The sequence below is a fragment of the Halichoerus grypus genome, chromosome 1 (genome assembly GCF_964656455.1).
Source record: "Halichoerus grypus chromosome 1, mHalGry1.hap1.1, whole genome shotgun sequence".
In the NCBI taxonomy this organism is placed as follows: Eukaryota; Metazoa; Chordata; class Mammalia; order Carnivora; family Phocidae; genus Halichoerus; species Halichoerus grypus.
The window spans coordinates 15,204,001-15,231,412 of record NC_135712.1 but is presented as its reverse complement, the minus strand read 5'-3'; the positions used below and the strand labels follow the sequence as shown (position 1 = coordinate 15,231,412).

Here is a 27,412-nt window from a genome sequence, read left to right as displayed (position 1 = left end):
CGCCTCCTATCTGTTCAGGCCACTAAATCAGCTTTGTCCATGTGGCATTGCTTGGCCAGCTGGTGTCTAAGGGCAAGCTCGCTCATTAGAAACACGGAACTTGAGGGCAGGGGTCTCCTTGTAGGAATTCTTGCATTCTCAGAGCGTAAGAATTACTTGACACGGAGTAAGCACATCATAAATACTTGCTGCATGGGAAGGAATTGAGGCCAGCACAGTATTTGTGCCAGAGACTGGTTTTGATGAAAAATCCAATTCTTGCTATTTTGCCATTGAATTCTAACCTTAGCTTTTGATCTAACTTAACATACTGAAGAAAAAAGAAACACCTAGGAATATTTTGTCCTCTGACTAGATAATATTTACTTTAATATTTCAAAGAATCGAGCGTTCCTACTTTCTTTGGACTTAACGAGAGTACACAATTTAAAATAAACTAATCAGTGTTCAAGTCTGGTTTTCAATTCGAGTGAAAGCAAATGTGGCTTTAAAAAATCTTAATCAAGTGTCTGGCATAACAATAATAATCATTTTCTTTTCGCTGATTAAGTCAGAGAGCCCTGACATCTTTTGTCAGTGAGTGAGCCTCGTGTGGGCAGAGTAGCTTTGGTAAGAGTAACGTGGCAATGGCTTTGAAAACAAGTATTTATTTGAATTTTCTTGAGCTCTTGTTAGTTCATGTAAGTTCATTGCCTTCAAAATACTGGATTTGGCTTTAACCTAAAAATGTTCTACGTAAATCACATGAGACAAATTGAAGTCAATGCTGCATATTTTTATTCTTCGAAATATATCTGTGCTTACCCATGTGTCATCAAAATAAAATCTTGCAAGATAGGATAAATAAACTTTACCAATGAAAACATTTCCATTACGAAATTACGCTAATTTCTTCTGCTTTTCAAATTACTTTACCAAATTACCTAATATCTTACTACGTTGATATTAGGTTGATATTAGGTCTCTAAGATTTGAAATGAAAAGTCTTGAATAAGTGACCTCTTTAATTTTGGTAGGAGTAAAATTGGCACAAACTTTTGGAGAGAAATTTAGCAAAATGTATCAGGAGACTAGATTTATCCTGCAACATGATCAAGGATGGGAAGTTTTAGATAAATATATTTATTGCAGATTTTTAAAAACGATTATTCAAAGATGAAAAAATGAAGAGTGAGACAATCAAACAATCAGTGCAGAGATTGTTGTTATTACTGGATTTTTTTTTCTTTTTAAGCCTTTTCTATGTTTTGAAAGTGGTCATAATGAACATTTATGTCTTTGGTAATGAAAACCCAATAAAACAATTTTATAATATTATTTGAAAAATATAATGTATTAACAATGTTCTTAAAACAGTTTTCACTAAATTTTTAGTTGTGGTTTTACTAAGCATCAGAAATGTCTATAAATCACCCTGTTGCATGTTAGGTCTTGACCAAGTGATTCATCTTTTGAGAGTCGGCAGTTCCGGGGACAGCATAAATCAAATCAACAAAGGTTTGCTGGAGTTTAAACCCTATACTAAGCTCCAGGAAATACCTATAAGTCAGAAATTCCCACACTTACCAGATGCTACCTCCCAACTTAGGTACCTCCTCGTTACCTTCCCATTGCATGATAAATTGCACATACACACACAGATACAGACATTTTAATTTATATATCTTCATATCCCTGGAGAATGATGGCTGCCAGTTTCATGCATGCTTCTTATGAAAAAATAATGTGTGGCACATAGTACAGAATATACCACAACATTCTGTAAAAAGGGAATCATTTGTTTTCTCTTGGAAATAATGGATGCTGAGATTGACCAGGTCATGTCCTATCTGTGTCTGTATCTATGTGGAGATGTCTGTCTGTCTGTCTGTCTATCTATCTATCTATCTATCTATCTATCATCTATCTACCTATCATCTATCTATATATATCCATAACAGTTTTTGAAAGGACTCTTTGAGAACTTGATTCCAACAAGCCCTGTTTCAAATCCAGAAACTATATTCTGAGGAATTACATATGCGATCTGGATGTTTATTCGTTTACCCCCTTTAAATATAGCATCTTCTATGGCTTAAGAACAATTTCGTTTTCACCTAACCTATTGAATTGTCCTCTCTTCAGCAATACCTCTCAGCTTGGGTCATTCTTTCTGTACCTCTGGGATGCAGCTTACTGCTGCTTATTGGTTATTCCAGTTGATTCAAACCTTGTTCCGTAGAATAATGTGTAGCCTCAAAAGAAGCCAGTAAGAACGTGGACTGGAGTTATACTCTTCATCTTCCCTTTGTACCAGATCGTGCAGATATATGCTTGTTTCTTTATTTACCTACTAATTAACAACAGAGTCTATAAAGATGAAAGCTAAAGTGTTTTTAAGGACAAGAATGTCCTCTAGTTGTCTTCCACCCCACAATAAACATACTAGCATTAGATCTAGCTTCCCCTGTTCTCCTGGTGAAAAGTTTTCTCACCAAAATGTCCTTCATTTCAAGACTGCCTCTGTCAATCCTCAGCACCTTTCTTTCCAAATTGTTTTCCATCAGGAAGTAGCTTTTGGCTCAGACAAGTGAGACATCAAAACTACTGGCCCTGGAATTTGTATTTTGAATATATCATTTGGCTGACACCATTTTTTTAAAAAGAAGAAGCCAATATTTCACAATAAAAAGAATTTAAATAAAAATCCAAATTTTTGATTCTCCTAGTAAATCCAGAGTCTCTTACAATAATCCACTAGAGTTGAGGAGGAACCGGGTCCTGTAGATCCAGTAGTTGCTTTACTTGTTTAGTTACCTGGTCCCTATAGGCCTCTGAATTTGAGAGATTTGCCCAAGACTCCACCCCCTCCCATCTGCATTAAAGTTGGAAGTGTAGAGTTTGTACTGTTCCCATGGGCTTCAGGCATGGTGGTGACAGTAAATTTTAGTTTATGGTGCAAGTCTAATAAAGCATTAGAGCGGAAAGTGGGAAGAGAGGAGAGCCAGTTTTCCTCCAGTCAGTGAAACTATTAAAACAAACAGACAGGCATGCACGTGCGTGCGCACACACACACACATTTTTAACAGCTAAAATTAATTTTATGGAAACCAGTACAATCAAAAGCCTAAATAACAAAAGAAGGCAGCGAGACCCATTATTTTTTTTTCTTTTCCACCTTGGCACCTCCTGAAATAATAAAAGAGCCATATATCTATTCATTCCGAGCCCCCTTTAAATTCCTGGGGTCTCTGAAGTCTCTCTCTGGACCTTGGGGCTGGTGCTGCAAGGAGATAAATCTTCAGTTACTGTATTCTTCTACAACATATGTAAAGATACATTTTTATACCACAAAAAATAAAGAATATGAAGTAAGGATAAGAGGACAGGTTCAGATATTAAGTGCCATTTCTTCTCCTTATTAAATCGGTAGACAACTTTACATCTCATTTTCCCTTTTTCCAGGTCACAGAGATGTTCTTTGAAGTGTCCCACCCTGCTCTTTCTGGAGGCTGCTCTATGCTGGGATGTTAGATTTTTGTGCAAGGTCTCACTAAATAATATTTGCTATGTGTTCTCAGACTGTATTTATGCCATTGTTCACATGTCCCTTTATCACCAAGACTTTTATATTATTGTTAAGGCTTGTTTTCTCCAGTAGCTTTGACAAAATGATAGCTTCCTGCTTTCATTCCTCACTTGGGAGAGCTCCAGTTGTGTATTAACAAATCTGAGAATCCAGCTATGTGTCTCACACTCTTGTTTCTCTCTCTTCTTTGCACTGATTGGAAAGCATGCTGTACATTCTAGTGAAGAAGAGTAGTCTTGGTTGGGACAACGCAGAGAGAAATACCCACGAGGACTGTAGCTTCACTGAAGACCCTCAGGTCAACCTCCTGATTAACTACCTCATGCTCACTATCAAGTAGGTTACGAAAGGAATCAGATTTCCTGATTGTATGCTTTCAGAGTCATTATTTTTTAAAGCCTTCCATGGTAGTATAAGAATTATATTATCTTAACATAGACATTTTCTTTTCTTTTTTTTATTTATTTGACAGAGAGAGACATAGCGAGAGACAGAACAGAAGCAGGCTTCCCGCCTGGAAGGTAGCCCAATGTGGGGCTCGATCCCAGGACCCTGGAACCATGACCTGAGCCGAAGGCAGAAGCTGAATGACTGAGCCACCCAGGAGCCCCAACATAAGACATTTTCCGAACCTGACCAAGGAAGTCTATGCTTTTACCCTGGATGCTTTGACCCTCTGGTTCCTCTTACAAATCCAAGAGAAAATTTTCAGGAAAAATAGAAAAACAGAAATGTAGTCCATAGACAGGGATTTCACAGGATGCCTTGGAGAGGACACTCCAACGGTGTCAAGAGCTACAATCTTTCTAAGACAGTGAGGACACAGGTACTAGAATATAAACAAGTGATGATGGGGGCCAGCAAATATGTATCCTGATTTAGGGGATGACTTTGGAAGCCCGTTGGGGTCCTGAGAGGGGAAAGGGCATAGGGGGCTGAGAAGATGGTGCTACTAGCTCACAGCAATTCGACAGCCTAGAAACTGGCACAAAGAAGAAGCATCCAGAGACCCAGTGATCTTGCACTTGGCAAGTGAGTCAGAGATGAAGCATGAAGTTGAGTGGTAGCAGCAAAGACTATAATCCTGTTACAGGATTCAATCTGGAATGTGAGAAAACATGGCAGCTAGGAGGCCCACATTTGGGAGCACATAAGAGCTCTTTGAGAATATCATAACATAGGCAGCATTTGATCAAGACTGGGTTTTCTAGAAGTCTGGGTAACAGAGGATAGAAGGGTGTGGTGAAGGAGAGAGAAATGGTTTTGTGACTGTCTTTGTTGTATTTTCAAGGTAGTAGGATTAGCAAAGCATAAACTACCATTATAAAATAATTATATAGCTTACTTTAAATATAACCCAAAATGTCCTCATACCATATGCTTTGTGGAAACAGAAGAGTTACATTAATATTCATATCTAAATTTCACCAATTTGGAGTTCTCCTTTCAGCTGTTTCAGGATTTTCTTTCTCTTCTCAGAGTTTCGCTCATTTATATTTTGGAAAACCTCTTACAAAACCAACAAGAAACTTCCAGGAAATAATTGACTGCAGTCAATTGACTACATGCTTGCTTCTCCATGAGTAAATGGTTCAGCCAGATGGAGTGTGTAGAGTTGAACACTGTGGACAAGATACCATTACCAAGGAAGGACTCCAACTACATAGAAGATAGAAAAGATCATCACAATGTCAGCCACCAGGAGAAGAAATCCAAACACTTTTACCGACTTTACCGAGTCTTGGTATTGGAGTTGTCAAGGAAAGTAAAACAATCAAGTACTGTATGAAGTAATACTTTCACTCATATAGAGAAGACACAGAACAAAATCAGCTCCAATAGTGTATGTGAGTCCCTCATGGCCAGCAGATCTCTCCACCAGCCACTTCCTCTTGCTAATTTTTCCAGGCTCAAGGCCCATTCTTAAGTGGCCAAGTAGGGGTCAAAAGACTATGCACAGGAGATTACCTTTCCCAACAAAATGTTGTTCCACTGGGAATGATTCTACTGGGCGAAGCATTTCTCTGGAAATAGCTACCCAGTGTATTTGGGCTGGCAAAGTTCTATGGTAGACAATGGTAGGATGGAAGGAATGGCCCACTGCTCAACTTGGTCTTAAATGTTCTCACCTAGGCTCTAGAAAGAAGCAGCCTTAGGTCTGTGTGTCTGATTCCCTTTGTCAAAACAAATGCTTTAGTTTTATCCAATATATTTTTTTCCTATAAGAGATCAGACCAAGACTCTTGTATTAGAGGAAAACAGAAAACCATCTCTTCTTTCCAGTCACCTTTCCAGATGCCTGAGCAGAAAGATATGCTTTCCAAACAAGAGCAATGTCATCATCAACAAACATCTCCACCCTCCCCAACAACACACACATTAATTAAAGAAAACCAAGCCAAAACAAAATAAAAATGAAACAGAGCCCTTCTCCATTACAACTTAGAACAACCTAATGGCAGAAGAGGGTGTTCATTCTCTCAAATCCAAATCAGCTTTTGCTTAGGCTCAATCAAGCCCACCTTAGCTACCTAAAGTAGCTCATTCTAAGTCCTATTTCTCTTACTGTTTTTAAACTGAATTTGTAAACTTAGTCCTCTCACTCTGGTTTCCTTGATTTTGATTCTTTATCTGCTCCTCTTATCCCAATTCAGCATTCTCCTCATGTTTGAAATATCTTCTTCATAAGTTGCTATGTATTATTCTAACATGTATAATTGAGAGCAACTTTAATATGTGAAGTCATACATGTGCCCATAGATCAGAAAGGATTCTAGGTTATGAGTAATGGGAACAATTCAAGATTCCTGGGATAAAAGGGGAAAGTTTGGAGGAAAATCAGCAAAATCTGGAGAGGTCTGGTGTGTTAGGGAACAGGACCCATAATGAAGTTTATGCTAAAGAAAAAGGCTGGATAACCAGGCACTGCGTATATGATGAACTTGAACAAGCCCCTTATTGTTACATTATTCAAGACTTCAAAGTCCTAAGAGAAAGCTTGAGATTGTCTGATCTTCATTCACATGTCTGCCACCTGACAGCACTAGGGTGTGGAAAGAATGACCACTACTTCCAAAGTCCATACATAGAAGAGATTCCTCCAAAGGGAAGATTGAGGTAGTGATATACAAGAAGTTAGGTATTAGGTGGCCAAAAAGTGACAAATGTTCACCAAGGAATGCAAGTTCATTGCTCTCACAATTTTAACTGGACTTTATCCTGGAAAATACCATACACCTATCAAATATATTATTAATCATTTTTTAAAAATGCTGATCCTAAGTTTTGTCTTTAGCATCCTAGAATTGATCCTACATTTACCTATAAAACCTAAATAAGGTTTGCCTGACTATTGTTAGACTAAGAAAAATCTTAGTTTGAATCTTAGTATGAACCCATGAATCTTTAGCATTACCCATGTTTTTATATAGTCTTCATAGCAACTGCTTTGGTGGTTCCATAATTTCAGCCAATAGAGAAGTCATAATTTGCTATGACACTTGTTTCAGCCCCTGCTCATGCTATTGGATATGTAGGTTATTTCTGTTTTTTTGGCCAGCATGGGTAATAATATACTAGATATACTAATATATATAGTTCTTTTCCCACTTTTGGATTATTTTAAGATAAATCCTCAAAAGAAAAACTACAGTGTTAAATGTTATACATATGTTAGCATATCTTGATAGATATTAGCATATTACTTTCTAAATACAGTCAACATTTCTAAGGTTGTTTTTCAGTAAGTCAGTGCAAAGATAAGATGGCTTACACCTCATTTAAGGAGCTAGAAGTAATATATATGGCCTTTTTTAAAGAGAGAAGCTTATTGCCTCAAGCTCTATAAAGGCATAAAAGAGACCTTCCCCAAAACACACACATTACACTATAAAAAAAACTATCTTGATCTGATATATGGGGTAACTGTATGATTATCTTGACAAAAATCTGGCCTTGAAGCTTATAAGTAGTAACATGTTAGCACTTCATTACATATTATTGACTTCCACTCATATTTGCTGAAAAACCCATTCCAGAACCATCTGCAACTGAATAAAGTACTCAGTCTGCATATTGGGAAAACTATAAAAAATGACTGCATGAAATTAAAGCAACATCTGAGCTTGTGAGGCTGCTTATCACATTTAAGTTTGACACTATGGGTCTTTGGAGGCAGCAGAGAGCTTATGGTAAAACATGGCAGGTAGTAAGCGAAATTAAAAGCGAAAGATCATTTTACCATAGAAGAGAGGCAGAGGGGAGTGATGAAAACAATGAAGTAAATGTAACACATAGGGGCTTATTCTTTCAAAACCATTTTCTTTTTTTTTAAAAGATTCATTTATAATGAATTGTTGAACATTACATCAAAAACTAATGATGCACTGTATGTTGGCTAACTGAACATAAATAAATAAATAAATAAATAAATAAATAAATAAATAAATAAAGATTCATTTATTTATTTGAGAGAGAGAGAGCAAGCACAATTTGGGGGTGCAGAGGGAGAGGGAGAGAGAGCATCTCAAGCAGACTCCCTGCTGAGCACGGAGCCCAACGCCGGCTGGATTCCATGACTCTGAGACCTTGACCTGAGCTGATACTGAGAGTCAGATCCTAAACTGACTGAGCCACCCAGGCACCGCAAAGCCATTTCCTTTTTTAAAACGTCAAGGGGAAATATCTTAAATAATTAACAGAACCCTCTGTAGGCCTTTCCATAGTGCTAAAATCATTTTGTGTGTCTCTCAACACTGTCAAAATGTTTGGGTAGGTCCACATAGTGTAGCGCAGAGAGAATTTTAAATCGGGTTGTTGGGACTTCATTTTCCCTTTACACACCAGAGTTTACCTTGTTGATGTCTGATAATGGGGACAAGACCATAGGGTCCTTGAAAACAGGGTCTATGTCATATTTTCTTTCTTTTTTCATTAACCCACCTTTACTTATTGAAAAGATCATCCTCGCACCACCGTTCCGCAGCACTGCAGTTGTCGTAAGTCAAGCATTCACATGTGTCTGTCTGTACATTCTCTACTCTTTTCCAGTGACCTGTGTGCCCATCCGTGTATCCTATCTGTCTTTATTACTATGGTTCTCTGTTAGTCTTCATATCTGGTTAAGCAAGTTTTCCAAACTTGTTTTTCTTTCTCAAGAATGTTTTTATTTACTGAGGTATAATTTGCATGCCATACAATTCACCCATTTAAATTATACAATTAAATGGCTTACAGTGTAGTCACAGACATGCACAACCATCACCATCCTTGTTTTAAAACATTTTCATCACTTCACCAAGAAGCACCATACTCTTTAGCTATCACCCTCCTATCATCACCTCTGACCCCCAATTCTAAGCAACCTTATCTATTTTCTGTCTCTATAGACTTAGCTTTTATGGACTTTCATATGAATGTAATCATATGGTCTTTTGTCACTAGCTTGTTTCACTTAGCATATTTTCAAGGTTCATCCATGTTGTAGCATAAATCAGCATTCTGTTCCTTTTTATGCCCAAATAATATTTCATTGTATGGATATACTACATTTTGCTTGTCCATTCATTAGATGATGGGCATTTGGGTCACTTCCATCTTTTTGGCTACGATAGGTAATACTGCTATAAAAATTTGTGTACAAATTTTTAAGGGGATATGTTCTTATTTCTCTTGAGTATATACCTGGTGGTGGAATTGCTGAGTCATATGATAGCTCTATATTTAATTATTTGGAGAACTTCCAGGATGTTTTCTATTCCCATTTCCTACTAACAATGTATGAGAGTTTTAATTTCTCCATATCCTCGCTAACACTTGTTACCTGTCTTTTTTTATTCTAGCCATCATACTTTGTGTGAAGTGGTATCTTGTGGTTTTGATTTATATTTTTCTAAGGACTAATGATGTTGAGTTCCTGTGTTTATTGACCATTTTTCTATCTTCCTTAGAGAAATGTCTATTCAGATCCTTTGCCCATTTTTAAATTGGGTTATTTGTCTTTTTAATTATTGAGTTGTAAGAGTTCTTTATTCTAGACATAAGTCCTTTATCAGATACATGATTTGAACTTATATTCTCCTTTTCTATGGGTTGTCTTTTCACGTTCCTGATGGTGTCCTTTGAAGGACAAAAGTATTTAATGTTGGTGAAGTCCATTTTATCTATTATCTTGTTGTTTTTGTTGTTGATTATCCTTTTGGTGTCAAAGAACCCTTTGCCAAATCCAAAGTCGTGAAGATGTACCTAAATGGTTTTTGTCTTATTCATTCTTATTTCTCAAATGCAATCTCCTAAACAATTAAGGTATACTTAATACATGTTTATTTACTCATCACTAATCACTAGAATTTTAAAAGGGATGAATGTAAAAAGTACAGTTTTCTTTTTAACATTGGCAAATTTCCACTGTAGATTATTCTTGCCATTTGCTGTTTAATCCTTATTATAGAAAAAATATTACAGCCCAGTTACATTGCTGATGTTTTCATCTTCTTTATCAAACTTGCAATTGTATGGGAAAAAAAAAATTTGTGTAACCCAGAGTTAAAATAGTCAAAATAGTATTTTCAAAATGTAAGAGCTTAGTTTTGTTAATTTTTAAAAAAGCATTATAAGTAATTTATTGATTTTTCTTAAAAAACCCTGCTTTTTGGTCTCATTTTACTTGTTTAAGGTATATTCTAAAAGTAATGGTTTAAACAAACTCATTACATATTTAATGTATTTAATATTTAGCAATACATTATTCTTGATTGCTCTTAATATACAGAAAACCAAAATTCTTCAAAATATTGACAATTGTTATTTTTCTGAACCTTATTTCAAGGTACTGGATCAAGGTATATTCATTTTTTGGAAAAATAAAAGGCCATAAAATATAAGTAAACAAAAAATTTCAGAAAGATAGGTGAAGATGTAAACAGCTGAATGGAGAATAATTGTAAAATATACATGTACATATTTTGTGTAATTAAACTTATCAGACCATTCTCTTCCTCTATCCAATACCATTTGCATTTGAATAAAGCTAAAAGGAAAGAGTAGTTCATGGATTTTCAATAGTATAGCAATGAGTAGCTGGATTATAAAAGATAACAAGCTCAACATGTAGACATCCATATCAGAATTAGGTTTAATGTTGGATGTTGCATTTAAAAAATTGACAAACTAGAATAGATATTTATTAAGAAACCATAGAATGTACAAGTTTTGGCCAATATTTTGTAGACGAAGAGATGAAGAAATTGAGGGGGGATATTAATATAACAAATAGATAACTTCAGGGTAACATAGCAGTTCTTTTAAATTTGTGAAAGTTTGCCCAATAGAAAACTGAATAATGTTTCTAACAAAAGTTAGAAGTGGGGTTGATGGATAGAAATTATGAAGCAATGATTTTTCCAACTTAAAGAAAATACGGGCACCTGGGTGGCTCAGTTGACTCTCGGTTTCAGCTCAGGTCGTGATCTCAGTGTCATGAGGTGGAGCCCCAAGTCAGGCTCCAGGCTCAGAGGGGAGTCTGCTTAAGATTCTCTCTCTGGTTGCCCCTCATGCTCTCTCTCTCTAAAATAAAGAAATGTCTTTTTTTTTTTTAGAAGAAAATAATTTTATAATCTTTACAGAAGTTGTTCAGCCACTCCAAGGAGTATAGTTAAGACTAAACTCTCCTCTCTGGATATTTTTCAGACTCTGATATAGTGTGATCTTCTGACCAGGGGGCCTTTAGTGCTTTGTCCAACTTGGAGGTCCTACAATTCTGTAACTGATGTTATATCACCTTTAGAACTTCTGAAGATACTATTGAGAAGGTCTGTTCCAGTCACTCCTCTTCTTAAGCTGGAACAAAATTATTGAAATATTTCTATTATTTTGGGTGTGTATCAGGCATAACCTTATGACCACCAGCCCCTAGAGAGCAATCAACTGTCTTTGTTATTTTGGTAGTTTGATGATGCTTCTGATGCAATTTCTGAGGTGAACAAAATGTCTATATTTTTAGTGTTTGTGGACCTTAAAATAGTTGACATTTCATGAAGTACTTAGTTGTCTGACAAGAACTTACTGAAGAGTCCTCCTTAAGGATTAGCATTAGATAGTCAGAGACTTTGAACGCCAAAGCCATGTACGACTCACATTGGATTGATCATTCTGGTGTGGCAGGTGCATTCCAATTTGAACCTGTGCTTCTTTGGAGGGATCGCTTATTCCTCAACAACATTGTTTATTATATTTAGCAGTGTAGATTATTTTCATCTAATTTAACAACATTACCTATTATATTTAGCAACATAGATTATTTTGCCTAATCTAAGGTCGAATGATTACATACGTAACTTTATTTTTCTTCTTTCTTCTCTTTTTTCCCACTCTTCCTTTACTTCTACCTTTGGTTGGTTGGCAATTCTTTTTCTTCTCTTCATCCTGTAAGGCCTGAGACTGGGGTTAAGCATTATTTTTAACTTAACAATTAGAAAACATAAATATATGCATAAAAATAGACATGCTTTTTTAAATACAGACTTCAGAAAATGACAAGCATATAGAAGAAATGGAAAAAAAAGAAACAAAACTTAAATCTATAGTTAACCCGAGACTTGAAACAGCCAAATTTGATTTTGTTCCTATAAAAGAAGGAACTAAGAGACTGTTGAAATTTTACATTTTACTAGGACAAGTATCTGGGGTAGTTTTTTTCTGTTTCGTTTTGTTTTGCTTTGTTTTGCAAGGAAGTGGTAACAATATGTGCAAATATATATGAAAAATAGAAATTGTATACACAAATGAAGAATAAGATAGTATAAAAGCTGTGAGAATATTTCCTAGAGTTAAATTATTTGGTTAGATACCTCTTTCTGTCACTTTTTGTCTTTGTGCATCAGTCACTTAAATTCTCTGAGTCCCAGTTTATGCATGCATTGGGCATTGTGAGGACGGGACAAAATAATAGATCTATCTCAAAGTAATAGCTTCTAAAACTTTTATAAGCATGTCTAACACAGAAAAATATCACTAAATATTAGTTATTATTGTGTTATTCTTTTTATGCCTAGAGTGGGCAATATACATTATTTTGTATGTTAATTCTGAGAACTCTGAGGCTAAAACATTATCCACATTAACCTCTAGTCAGACTCCCTTTGTTCAGGCTTCTCAAGCACTTAGTTCTCAGCTTCTACATGTAAATGCAAGAAGGTTGCTACATTAGTTTACTAGGGCTTCCATAACACAGTACCACAGACTCATTGGCTTAAATAGCAGAAATTTATTTTCTCACAGTTCTGGAGGTTAAAAGTCCAAAATCAATGTGTCAGCAGGTTTTATTTCTTCTGAGATGTTCCTTCTTGGCTTGCAGATGGCCAAATTCACCTCCTGTCTTCACATGATCTTCCCTCTGGACTTGTCTGTGCCCTAATTTTCAGTCACCCACCCATATGACCTCACATTACTTGAATTACCTCTTAAAACATTCTATCTCCTAATACAGTCATATTTTGAGTTACTGGAGGTTAAGATTTCAACATATGATTTTTTTTAGTTTTTATTTTAATTCCAGTTAGTTAACATACTGTGTAATACTAGTTTCAGTTGTACAATATAGTGATTCAACACTTTCATACAACACCCTGTGCCCATTGCAAGTACACTCCTTAATCCCCATCACCTATTAACCCATCCTCTGATTGCCCTCCCCTCTGGTAACCATCAGATTATTCTCTATAATTAAAAGTCTATTTCTTGCTTTGACTCTCTCTCTCTTTCATTTTTTTTTCTTTTGATTGTTTGTTTTGTTTCTTAAATTCCACATATGAGTGAAATCATATGGCATTTGTCTTTGTCTGTCTGGCTTACTTCCCTTAGCATTATACTCTCTAGCTCTATCCATGTCATTGTAAATGGCAAGATTTCATTCTTTTTTATGGCTGAATAATATTCTATATATATATGGTATATATATCACATCTTTATCCATTCATCAATCAATGGACACTTCAGCTGCTTTCATATCTTGGCTTTGTAAATAATGTTGTTATAAACACTTTGAATTAGTGTTTTTGTATTCTTTGGGTAAATACCCAGTAGTGTGATTGCTTGATCCTAAGATAGTCTTATTTGTAACTTTTTGAGGAAATTCCACACTGTTTTCCACAGTCACTGAGTGTTCTTTTTCTCCACATAATCACCAGTGTGCATGAGTGCTCTTTTTCTCTACATCCTAACAAATATTTGTTTCTTAATCCAATAGGTAATGGGATTCTTTTTTTTTTTAAGATTTTATTTATTTATTTGACAGAGAGAGACACAGCGAGAGTAGAAACACAAGCAGGGGGAGTAGGAGAGGGAGAAGCAGGCTTCCCGCAGAGCAGGGAGCCCAATGTGGGGCTTGATCCCAGGACCCTGGGATCATGACCTGAGTCAAAGGCAGATGCTTAACCGACTGAGCCACCCAGGCACCCTGGTAATGGGGTTCTTGATAAGGCAAATGGCATGGTAAAAACTGGACTGCATGAAAATCAAGTATGGTGATGATGTGCATGATGACTTGACTTTGGGAACACGAAAGTTAAGAGATCTTATAACTTTCTAGATGTGAGTTGATTAGAACTAAGACTAGGGTGGAAGCAGGAAAAATGTGAAGAAAGGGTTAAGCAGTGGAGACACTATTAATGCATAGAATCTGGTAGCTCAGACAATAGAAATGAAAAACAACAGAGTCCTTTATGGCTTCCGTATTTTGTGCCTGCAGTGTTGTGTTTCCAGTAATATAAGTGGAGAAACTGGGGAAGGATTTGCTAAGAAGGAATGACAATGAAGTCAGTGCTTAACCTAATGAGATGTAATTGGGGGACAAATGAAGGGAATATTATAAAGGTGGTTGTAATTATAAACCAGAATAAGGTAGGATACTGATTTGGGTGAGGGCATCAAGATAAAAGCTTAAATGTCGAAGTGAATAAGCTTACCAAAGAAAATAGGACAGAGAGAGAAAAACAGAGGTCAACAAATGGATTGGTTGGTAATGTCCACTACTACGAGATGGGGTATAGATCACACATCAAAGGAGAACTATTGGAGTAGGGGGTCTTCCAAAATAATGTCATAGAGGTCAAAGTAGATGAGTGTTATGAGAAAGAATACTTGGTTAAATGTGCTGGACTTTTTAATATGAAGTCAAATAAGAAAGAAGAGGAAGAAAGGTCCCTTGAGACAAGGAGTTATGACTGTTGACTTTTAATAGAGATACTTCATTTAATCCCAAGAACAAAATCCTAATTGCAGTGTGGCTGGGAATAAGGCAAGGTGGGAAAATGGAGGTAGTGAATAGCGACAACATTTTTTTTAAAGATTTTATTTATTTAAGAAAAAGAGAGAGAACATGAGTTGGGGGGGCAGATGGAGAAGGAGAAGCAGACTCCCCAGTGATCAGGGAGCCTGATGTGGGGCTCGATTCCAGGACCCTGGGATCATGACCTGAGCTGAAGGCAGACATTTAACCAAATGAGCCACCCAGGTGCCCCTAGTGACGTTTTTGAAGCTGTATGTAAAAGATGTGGTGTCAATAACTAGAGGAGACAGAGGAGAAAGAGTAAACTTTAGCCCCCCCCCAAATAAGGAAACTTATCTATTTGTGGATAAAATATCCAGATGGAAGGATCTTTGAGAAGTTTGAAGGATTTAAAGCACAGGTAAAGGGATAAGGTGTTTTTTCTTCCCCTTTTCCATGCTAACCGCCTCATCTGGATCTTTTAGTGCCTCTCTTTCCATCTTTTCCAAAACCTTGTGCCATCATTTATTGCCTTTGTGTTTTGCATTTGCAAGCAGCCCTCTGCACTGACTTCTTGTCTATCCCTGGAGACATTCTCTGGTCCCCCCAGTCACCAGATATTTTCTCTTATGTGTGCTCTACCTCTCAGCTACAGGCTCTCTCTATTGTCCTTTTCAAAGCCAAACCAAACCAATTCTATTTTACGTAGAATTTTCCTGCCTCACTCTTACTCCATCTTCCTTCTTATTCACAGCTTCGCACGCTCTCTGCCATATGACTCCACAGACATACATTTTATCAAGATTATTAATGCCCTGTTGTTACCAAATCAAATTGATGACATCTTTTCCTCCTTTTAAAGCTTGGCTTTCATGACACACACTACTGGCTTTCTTCTTATCTTTCAGGTTCTTTTGCTAACATCCTCCTCTCTCCTCTTCCCACGTGGTCTATAACCCTGTATGTTGCTCTTCTGGCTTCAGCTGTCATACATAAGCATGTGAGTCCTAATTCTGAATAATGGCTCAGATTTCTCTCTTGACCTGCAGATTGGATTCTAGATTCCACAGAGCCTCAATTTCAACACACCTATGCCTGAAGCTATTTCTTCCTGACGTGTGCAATCCTGCTTTTCTCCAGTGTTCCATGTCTCAGTAATAGCCACTCTCCACCCAGTTAGGCAAGCCAGGAATTTCAATGTTGTCCTTGCTCCTCCCATTTCCTTCTGCTTTTGTATGCCATCTATTAATAACTCCTTTTGGTTTTATTTCCTTAGTATTTACTAAACCCATCCATGTCTTCTCACCTCTACTGCCACCACACCTATTCAGGCCACTATAATTTTTGCCTAGGTTATTGTAGAGAGTCCCATAACCCATGCCTTTGATGCTAGCTTTGGCCCACCTGTGTCCTTACATTTCTTCTTCAACCCACAAGACAGCCCTAAGATATAAATCAAGTTGTGTCATTCTTCAGGATAAAGTATTTCCGTAGCTCCCTACTTGGCTCTATATAACATACAAGCTCCTTAATTTGCCCAGTATTACCTTTAAAAAAAAAGATTTTATTTATTTATTTGAGAGAGAGAGAGCCAGGGGGAGGGGCAGAGGGAGAAGGAGAGAGAGAATCCCAAGAAGACTCCCTGTTGAGTGCAGAGCCCAACTAGGGGCTCGATCTCATGACCCTGAGATCACGACCTGAGCCAAAATCAAGAGTTAGATGCTTAACTGACTATGCCCCCCAGGTATCCCCCAATATTACCTTTTTTAAAGTATTAAATACCTGTGTGCCAGACAATATCTCACTCTTAGGATAAGCTTGTGAATGATGTGAAACAGATCTGTGTTATTCCAGGGTTACTCTTCATAAACAGTATGTTTAACTGCTCCGCATACCCTTCATGGTGGATCCCTGCCAATGTCTCCAGGAATATCTCTATCACTCCACTTTCACATCTCCATCTCCACCCAGATTGAATCTCTTGCCATTCTCTGTATGTGCTTTCTCTTGTGAACATATTTCCTCATGCCTTAAACTCATGCCCCATCCCATCTAACTCCATTTTTCTGGTTAATTCTTACTGACATTTGAGATCTCAGTATACATGTTACTAATTCCAGGAAGCTATCGCTAATCATACAACAAAATCTAGCTTGGGTGCCAATGCTTATGTGCTTCCATGTCATCCTTTATCTGTTACTCATGGCAATTATAACAACTTACTGTAATCTCCTGTCTACCCCCAATAGAAAGTAAATTCTTTGAGGACATTACTTGTCTTGTTCACCACTGTATCTGTCAAAACAGAGGCCAGCATGGGGTAATTACTGGGTGACTACTCACTGAATACATGAAGGAGCAAATGTCCTAGGTACAGATTTATGTCAATATAAAAAAAAAGATAAATGGAAAAATTCAGGTTGGAATGCTCTTCAAAGAAATATGAGGTAAGAGCATCTCTGCAGAATGAGGGTTTGGCTACAGGGAAATGTAAACAAATAAGTGAAATAGTAAAGATCTGGAGTGACCTTATAGATCCTTAAGAAAGAATATAATTGTTGAGAAGTGTAGGGGAGCCAGATTAAAACTGGATAGCAAAGACCAAGTAATGATTTCTGCATCTTTCTCTAGATGTGCTGCAAAGAAAGAGCTCAGCAGTTGAATGGTAGAAGCTCAATGTTTAGTGTGGTGTGTGTGTGTGTGTGTGTGTGTGTGTGTGTGAGTGTGTGTGGTGGGGTCTAAGGTAGAAATGAAGGTGGTTCTTAAATCAGCAGTTATATAACCAAACCTAGAATCTGGGCCAAAAGAAACCCATTACCCTTTATGCCGGAACAATGTACATAGATGGTATGTGTGAATGGGAGGTTTGGAATGGCTAGAGGTTTTGGTGAAGGCACAGTGAGCAGAATGAAGAAATTTGGAACAAGATAAGCAAAACATAAGCCAAAGAAATTATTAAATTCAGTATTTTTTAATTGATCCTATTGCCTGTAATGATAGAATCTACTTTTCACAAATGTATGAATTTTATCAAAATCATAATTGACCATATGGTATGGTAAGAAGAAACAGTCAATTCTTCACTGTCAAAATTGTGATCAATATGATGGTTGGAATTTCTTCAAAGAAAAAATGGAAAGGCTGAGAATGCCTTTTGTATATTCTTCTCCTGGATTTTAATTGGTGTGGAAGACTAACACTGAGAGACTAGTTTCCCTGTGGCAACTAATTATCCACCTCATGCACTTATTTGTGGATGGATCAATCACTTTCCAAGTATTTATTGATCTCCTATTGTGTGCCCAACATGATGCTAAGTGCTGGGGGTCAACAAGGAAAATATAAAGCACAATCTCTACCCTCTCAATCTGTAGTGTGTCTCTACATGAGTTACTCTACCCTGATTCCAATGTCATTTCATTTTTTTGTATCAGTGGTGGTATTAGTGACAGAATGATCTTTTTGATAATTCCTTACTATTTGTCATTACTATTTAGCTGTTCTATAATTCTCTTTTGGGTAACCACCTGGTTAATCTTTTTTTTTTTTTTAATAAGATGCTAACTTGGTATTACTTTATCTGTGATAGTAAGCTCCTTGTGAATTATAATATCAATATCCCTATGCTATTCTGTAAAATGTGCTGTTTCTTCCTAAAGAAAAATCTTATCTGAGGTGTTTTCTGAATTTGCATTTTGATTTATTCTAGCTTTTGCATAATATTTCAACTAATAAAATTTCTTTAGTTTCCTTAACCCTTTCCTTGTGAAAATTCTACAATTAAATTATCATTACTTATTAATTTGTATGATTTACTCCTTACATAATAATTTGCTTTCCCTTCCTATTTATTTATTTAAGATTCTATTTTTTTTATTTTTGAGAGAGAGAGTGTGCATGAGCTGGGGGAAGGGGCAGAGGGAGAAGCAGACTCCTTGCTGAGCAGGGAGCCCGATGCAAGACACAATCCCTGGACCCTGGGATTATGACCTGAGCCGAAGGCAGACGCTTAACTGACTGAGCCATCCAGGCACCCCTCCCTTGCTCTTTAAATGTTGACATCATGCTCATGATTTAGAAATATTTTCTCAAAAATCTCACTTGGCTTGTCTACTTTTAATGTTACACAAATTTAACTTAAATCCATTTTAATGACTTTTTCTGGAATTTATACTTAAAAAAATTATAGCTATAGTGACACTGCCTTTTACTTATGAACTGAGATTTTTGTCTTAATCTAGACTAAGAAGTACAAATTCCATTACTGGGGTTTATGTGGAAATATTTCATTGGAATTATAGATCAATGTCAAAAACCACAGAAGATAAATGACGGACTCACTTGTTACAAGACACTATTAGTGAATCACATGTCCAGTGGTGTGGTTAAACCATGAAAGCATAAAAATAAAACAGATTAAGAACGTCTATTACTTCTGCATTGATAATATCTTGCACTTATAATCTAACAAAAATCATAATAAATGATATAACAATCATTAGTCTATGCAAATCTCTAAGTAACGTAGATCACTTTAACGTAGATCACTTTAACTACTTCTTATTTTCAAAAGCAAATTCTGAACACCAACCCCATGGATGAATTTCCTAATTAGAATTTGTGGCTTGTGGGCATGGAGCAAACCATCCCATCTCACAATAGTCACTTCCAGACTTATACAATAAGTCTTTTCTCATCGTCAAAGTATTATCTGTGGGAATGTCTCCTTTGCAGTTCTACAAATCTTTTGAAACACTAGAATGAAATGCCTAAAAAGCCAATTCTATTCTGTTGGCAAGTATTTGCAAACTGCATAGTTACTTGTTTGGTAGAAAAGGTTATGTGAACCCTGATTAGAGTTAGTGATCTCTGGAAAGCCTTCTGGGGTTAAATTTCTATTTGTTTAGGATTTATTTGACATTTGGAAGAATCCTGACAATAAGAATTCCTAGGTTCAAACCTTATGTCTTCTTTTTCCCCAGATATTCTGTTTTGTGCCTAGATAAAAGGAATAACTCCTTATATTTGTTGGAAACAACACAATAGAAAAATCAGTGCTGATCCCATTTAAAATTTTGCAACATGCAAATTGATAAACAATGATCACCCCAGGAGCATTCATTAGAAAATGGCCACATTCACTAGTTCATTCTCTGTAGGACCTGCCTAAAATCCAGCCAACTTTTACATCTGAAGCTGTGTAGTCATATATTTGGGAGCATTTCCACCAGTTCCTTTCGAGGCAGGAGACTTAGGCTGAATATTTAATAAGAGTATCCCAGGGAACTCCAGTTAAGGATGAAAGATGAAGATAAACAATGGATACACATATGAAGTCTGGGAGATACATATGGTTTTACTTTGTAGAGTAGCACATATAGGCTTGCATGCTTATGTGGGCTATACTTTGTTTATTTTCAACACTTTACTCTTCTTTTGCCCTCTGTATAGTGGTGAGACAGTTTGTATTCAGCATTACATGGTTACATAATTAGAAATGCTGAGCAAGCTTTGTAGATTTATATGCTCTGCCCCAGCAAAGAGCATAACAAATTAGAGATTATAAATCAATTTAGCTACCTCAAATTGGAGACTTTTAAAAGTGCATTTATTTATTTCATAGATTTTTCTCTGAACATTTGAATCATTTGCTTTGATTTATGTTTGTTGTTGTTGTTTTTCAGGAAATGTATGGAGGTATTCGCAGAAACTAAATGTTTATTTGGGATATATATATATTCCCCGCCCTTAGGGCACTGTCTGGAAATCCAGTATAAATGTTTTTTTAATGAATAAACATTGTTTATCAACCTGTCGATCAAAAAATCTTACAATAGAAGAAAAATGCTAATTTAACCATCATCTTTGACATATGAAAATTTTGTACAATTTTACTTTTCAGTGACAAGATCAGAAATTAAGAATATATATCTAAAACATGGATTTAGAAATCCCAGTGTAATTATCTATGATGCAAACACATGGAAGAATTTTTGATTGTCAAAGGATGTGGGACTCTATTTTTAAAAAGTTAAAATAATTTATACTAAATACTAGGAAAATTAAAATATTCATTTCTCATAGGACCTTTGAGATGCCAGGTATAGGCTTTTAGACACATTGCTGGTCTCTGCAAATCTCTAAGTAACGTAGATCACTTGAACTACTTCTTATTTTCAAAAGCAAATTCTGAATCCATCCAGCCCCATGGATGAATTTCCTAATTAGAATTTGTGGCTTGTGGGCATGGAGCAAACCATCCCATCTCACAATAGTCACTTCCAGACTTATACAATAAACACATAACTTCGTTCCATATTTAAGTGACAGAATTTTGCTATGGATGCGAAGTTCTTTTAGAGCTGAATATTTCAAATCACTAGTGCCTACAAAATCTTTTAATTGGGACACTATCAGAGTTAAAATTGAAATGTAGACTAGAACACCACAGAATAGAATATAGACTACATTGCAGGGAAAGATGATAATTATATTTTTGATACTTTTAGTTACACTTTATTCACAAGTGGATTCTAGCAGCAGTGTTATATATACACATATATGTGTATATATTTCTTTTTAATAGTGGATAAAAGTAAAAATTATTTTGAAAGCAGTTATTCTAAAGATATGTCTTCTTCAGTATCAATATCCAACTGAATCAGTTGTGCATTATTAGTTGTGCTAAATCAAGTGAAATCTTTTTACTGAGCGACAATTCTGCACCAAGTAATATGTGGATCCTTACACATTTTTAATCTATTGCCAGTATTCATGATTCTGTGATATAATAGTTAAAATTAAGCCCTTGATACAAGTTAGGGAAATAAAACAGAAACACAACTGATCAGAACTTGAGATTTTGTAAAAAATGTACTGATATCAGCATTTTCCAACCTTAAGTTTCCAAGTTCTTAAAAGATGTTATTTCAAATAACTGAGTTCCATGTTGATGGGTTTTGAAAATTATAGGTTAAGTTATTAAGTTTTCCTTACTGCAGAAATTCTTTGGGATTTTACAATGCTCATGGCTTTCTCAAATCACCAAGTATTAAGACATGGATATAACATAAATTTACCAAATTTGTTTAGCCATAAAATCTTTTTAAACTATTATTTCTTCAGATGTTTTTTTTGGGGGGGCGATGTTAATCATGTCAACTGAGGGGGAGGAGCAAGATGGCAGAGGAGTAGGAGACCTGGATTTCGTCTGGTCTCAGGAATTCAGCTGGATAGGGATCAAACCAATCTGAACACCTACAAACTCAACAGGAGATCGAAGAAAAGAAGAGCAACAACTCTCTGAACAGAAAAGCGACCACTTTCCGGAAGGTAGGACGTGCGGAGAAGTGAATCTGAGGCGATATTCGGGAGGATAGACGGCGGGGGAGGGGCCTCCGTCGGCCGCTTCTGGCAAGTGATAGAGCCGCGGAGCACAAAATCGGAACTTTTAGAAGTCTGCTCCGCTGAGGGACGTCACTCTGGTGGCTAAGCGGGGAGTGGAACCCTCGCGGGACAGTGTGGTCTCAGGACCCTCGGGGTCACAGAAAGACCGGGGGTGCCTGAGTGCGGCAGAGCTCCCAGGGATCAGAGCGGGGAAGCCGGCTGCAGAGACGGAGCTGAGGTGCGGGCTCTCAGCTCGGGGTTGCCATAAACCGTGATCCGCGGCACAGTCGGGCCACTGCTCCTCCAGCAGGGACCCAACGAGCGGCAGATCCGGGGAGACTCCCCTTCCTCCCCCGGGAGGAGTGGCGCGGGAGCGCACCGCGGGGATCTGCTGGGTTTGGAGACTCCACCCGGGGTCGGGTGCCAGATAGAAAGGTGCGGTCACAGGTCGGGGGAGCACGGAGTGCGGCCTGAGACCGGGGAGATGGGAGTGATTGACAGCTTTTCTCTGGGGGCGCACTGAGGAGTGGGGCCCCGAGTTCTCGGCTCCTCTGCGGTGGAGATTGGGAGGCCGCCATTTTCACTCTCCGCCTCCAAAGCTGTACGGAAAGCTTGCAGGGAACAAAAGCTCCGGAGAGCAAACCCGAGCAGATTACTTAGCCCGGACCGGCAAGGGCGGGGCAATTCCGCCTCCGGCAAAGACATTTGGGAACCACGGCAACAGGCCCCTCCCCCAGAAGATCAGCGAGAACAGCCAGCCAAGACCAAGTTTACCTATCAATGAGAACGGCAGAGCTCCAGCGCTAGGGGAATACTGCACATAGAATTCATGGCTTTTTTACCATGATTCTTTAGTCTTTCAAAGTTATTTTTTTTTTAGCTTTCTTTTTCTTTCTTTTTTTTTTTTTGAATTTCTCTTTTTCCCTTTTTTAACCAATATCTTATCAATCCCTTTTTTAAAAAATCTTTTTTATTTTTCATTTTTAAAGTCATATTCTATCCCTTCATTATACTTAACCTTATTTTTGGTATATATACATATAAGCTGTTCTCTCTTTAAAATTTTAGGATACAGTTTCTTCTAACAGACCAAAATATACCCTAAATCTCTAGTGTATGGCTTTGTTCTAGTCTCCTGCCTGATCACATTCTCTACCCCCCCTTTTTAAAAAAATCCTCTTCTTTCTTTTTTCAAACAACTTCTTATATCAATTCCTTTTATAAAATCTTTTATAATTTTCATCTTTACAGTCATATTCCATCCCTTCATCGTATCAACCCTTATTTTTGTACATATATAAGTTTTTCCTTCTTTAAAATTTTGGGAGGCACTTTCTTCTAACAGACCAAAATATGCCCAAAATCTAGTGTGTGGCACCGATCTATGCAACAGCCTGATCATATTTGATCATATTCTGGATTTTTGTTTGTTTCTTTGTTTGTTTTTATCTTTTTTTTTCTTTTTTCTTTTCTTCCCTTTCTTTTCGCCTGGTTTCAGGTCTCTTCTGATTTGTTTAGTGTATATTTTTCTGGGGTTGTTGTTACCCTGTTAGCATTTTGTTCTCTCATTCATCTATTCTCCTCTGGACAAAATGACAAGATGGAAAAAAATCACCTCAAAAAAAAAAAAAAAGAAGAACAAGAGGCAGTACCGACTGCCAGGGACCTAATCAATAAGGACATTAGTAAGGTATTGGAACTAGAGTTCAGAATGACGATTTTAAAGATACTAGCTGGGCTTGAAAAAAGCATGGAAGATATTAGAGAAACCCTTTCTGGAGAAATAAAAGAACTAAAATCTAACCAAATCAAAATCAAAAAGGCTATTAATGAGGTGCAATCAAAAGTGGAGGCTCTAACTGCTAGGATGAATGAGGCAGAAGAAAGAATCAGTGATATAGAAGGCCAAATGATGGAAAATAAAGAAGCTGAGAAAAAGAGAGATAAACAACTACTGGATCACAAGGGCAGAATTCGAGAGATAAGCGATACTATAAGACGAAACAACATTAGAATAATTGGGATCCCAGAAGAAGAAGAAAGAGAGAGAGGGGCAGAAGGTATATTGGAGCAAATTATAGCAGAGAACTTCCCTAATTTGGGGAAGGAAACAGGCATCAAAATCCAGGAGGCACAGAGAACCCCCCTCAAAATCAATAAAAATAGGTCAACACCCCAACATCTACTAGTAAAACTTATGAGTCTCAAAGACAAAGAGAAAATCCTGAAAGCAGCTCAGGACAAGAGATATGTAACCTACAATGGTAGAAACATTAGATTGGCAACAGACCTATCCACAGAGACCTGGCAGGCCAGAAAGGACTGGCATGATATCTTCAGAGCACTAAATGAGAAAAATATGCAGCCAAGAATACTATATCCAGCTAGGCTGTCATTGAAAATAAAAGGAGAGATAAAAACCTTCCAGGAGAAGCAAAAACTAAAGGAATTTGCAAACACAAAACCAGTCCTACAAGAAATATTGAAAGGGGTCCTCTAAGCAAAGAGCCTAAAAGTAACATAGACCAGAAAGGAACACAGACAATACACAGTAACAGTCACCTTACAGGCAATACAATGGCACTAAATTCATATCTTTCAATAGCTACTCTGAATGTAAATGGGCTAAATGCCCCAATCAAAAGACACAGGGTATCAGACTGGATAAAAAAAAAACAAGACCCATCGATATGCTGTCTGCAAGAGATTCATTTTAGACCCAAAGACACCCCCAGATTGAAAGTGAGGGGATGGAAAACCATTTACCATGCTAATGGACACCAAAAGAAAGCTGGGGTGGCAATCCTTACATCAGACAAATTAGATTTTAAACCAAAGACTATAATAAGAGATGAGGAAGGACACTATATCCTACTTCAAGGGTCTATCCAGCAAGAAGATCTAACAATTGTAAATATCTATGCCCCTAACATGGGAGCAGCCAATTATACAAGCCAATTAATAACAAAAGCAGAGAAACATATTGACAACAATACAATAATAGTGGGGGACTTTAACACCCCCCTCACTGAAATGGACAGATCATCTAAGCAAAAGATCAACAAAGAAATAAAGACTTTAAATGACACACTGGACCAAATGGACTTCACAGACATATTCAGAACATTCCATCCCAAAGCAATGGAATACACATTCTTCTCTAGTGCCCATGGAACATTCTCCAGAATAGATCACATCCTAGGTCACAAATCAGGTCTCAACCGGTACCAAAAGATTGGGATCATTCCCTGCATATTTTCAGACCACAGTGCTTTGAAACTAGAACTCAATCACAAGAGGAAAGTCAGAAAGAACTCAAATACATGGAGGCTAAAGAGCATCCTACTAAAGAATGAATGGGTCAACCAGGAAATTAAAGAAGAATTAAAAAAATTCATGGAAACCAATGAAAATGAAAACACAACTGTTCAAAATCTTTGGGATGCAGCAAAAGCAGTCCTAAGAGGAAAGTATATAGCAATACAAGCCTTTCTCAAGAAACAAGAAAGGTCTCAAATACACAACCTAACCCTACACCTAAAGGAACTGGAGAAAGAACAGCAAATAAAGCCTAAACCCAGCAGGAGAAGAGAAATAATAAAGATCAGAGCAAAAATCAATGAAATAGAAACCAAAAGAACAGTACAACAGATCAACGAAACTAGGAGCTGGTTCTTTGAAAGAATTAACAAGATTGATAAACCCCTGGCCAGACTTATCAAAAAGAAAAGAGAAAGGACCCAAATCAACAAAATCATGAATGAAAGAGGAGACATCACAACCAACACCAAAGAAATACAAACAATTATAAGAACATAATATAAGCAACTATATGCCAGCAAATTAGATAATCTGGAAGAAATGGATGCATTCCTAGAGATGTATCAACTACCAAAACTGAACCAGGAAGAAATAGAAAACCTGAACAGACCTATAACCACTAAGGAAATTGAAGCAGTCATCAAAAATCTCCCAACAAACAAAAGCCCAGGGCCAGATGGCTTCCAGGGGAATTCTACCAAACATTTCAAGAAGAATTAATACCTATTCTTCTGAAACTGTTCCAAAAAATAGAAATGGAAGGAAAACTTCCAAACTCGTTTTATGAGGCCACCATTACCTTGAACCCCAAGCCAGACAAAGACCCCATCAAAAAGAATTACAGAGGAATATCCTTGATGAACATGGATGCAAAAATTCTCATCAAAATACTAGCCAATAGGATCCAACAGTACATTAAAAGGATTATTCACCATGACCAAGTGGGATTTATCCCTGGGCTGCAAGGTGGGTTCAACATCCACAAATCAATCAATGTGATACATTAATAAAAGAAAGAACAAGAATCATATGATCCTCTCAATAGATGCAGAAAAAGCATTTGACAAAGTACAGCATCCTTTCTTGATCAAAATTCCTCAGAGTATAGGGATAGAGGGTACATACCTCAATATCATAAAAGCCATCTATGAAAAACCCACAGTGAATATCATTCTCAATGGGGAAAGACTGAGAGCTTTCCCCCTAAGGTCAGGAACATGGCAGGGACGTCCACTATCACCACTGCTCTTCAACATAGTATTAGAAGTCCTAGCCACAGCAATCAGACAACAAAAAGAAATAAAAGGCATCCAAATTGGCAAAGAAGAAGTCAAACTCTCACTCTTTGCAGATGATATGATACTTTATGTGGAAAACCCAAAAGACTCCACCCCAAAACTGCTAGAACTCATACAGGAATTCAGTAAAATGGCAGGATATAAAATCAATGCATAGAAATCAGTGGCATTCCTATACACCAACAAGACAGAAGAAAGATAAATTAAGGAGTTGATCCCATTTACAATTGCACCCAAAACCATAAGATACCTAGGAATAAATCTAACCAAAGAGGCAAAAGATTTGTACTCAGAAAACTATAAAATACTCAAAAAAGAAATTGAGGAAGACACAAAGGAAAAATGTTCCATGCTCATGGATTGGAAGAACAAATATTGTGAAGATGTCAATGCTACCTAGAGCAATCTACACATTTAAGGCAATCCCTATCAAAATACCATCCATTTTTTTCAAAGAAATGGAACAAATAATCCTAAAATTTGTATGGAACCAGAAAAGACCCCTAATAGCCAGAGGAATGTTGAAAAAGAAAAGTAAAGCTGGCGGCATCACAATTCCAGACTTCAAGCTCTATT

The 27,412-nt window shown here is 37.0% G+C and overlaps 1 long non-coding RNA gene across 1 annotated transcript in view; it reads left to right on the top strand.

Annotated features, from left to right (window-relative positions):
* LOC144378965 (uncharacterized) overlaps window positions 1–3,904 on the top strand; it is a 258,807-nt gene extending 254,903 nt beyond the window's left edge. Inside the window, exons 2-3 of the long non-coding RNA XR_013440923.1 lie at window positions 3,445–3,526; window positions 3,773–3,904. This is a non-coding gene — a long non-coding RNA (uncharacterized LOC144378965). The remainder of the gene's footprint in view (window positions 1–3,444; window positions 3,527–3,772) is intronic.
* The last annotated feature ends 23,508 nt before the right edge of the window (window positions 3,905–27,412 follow it).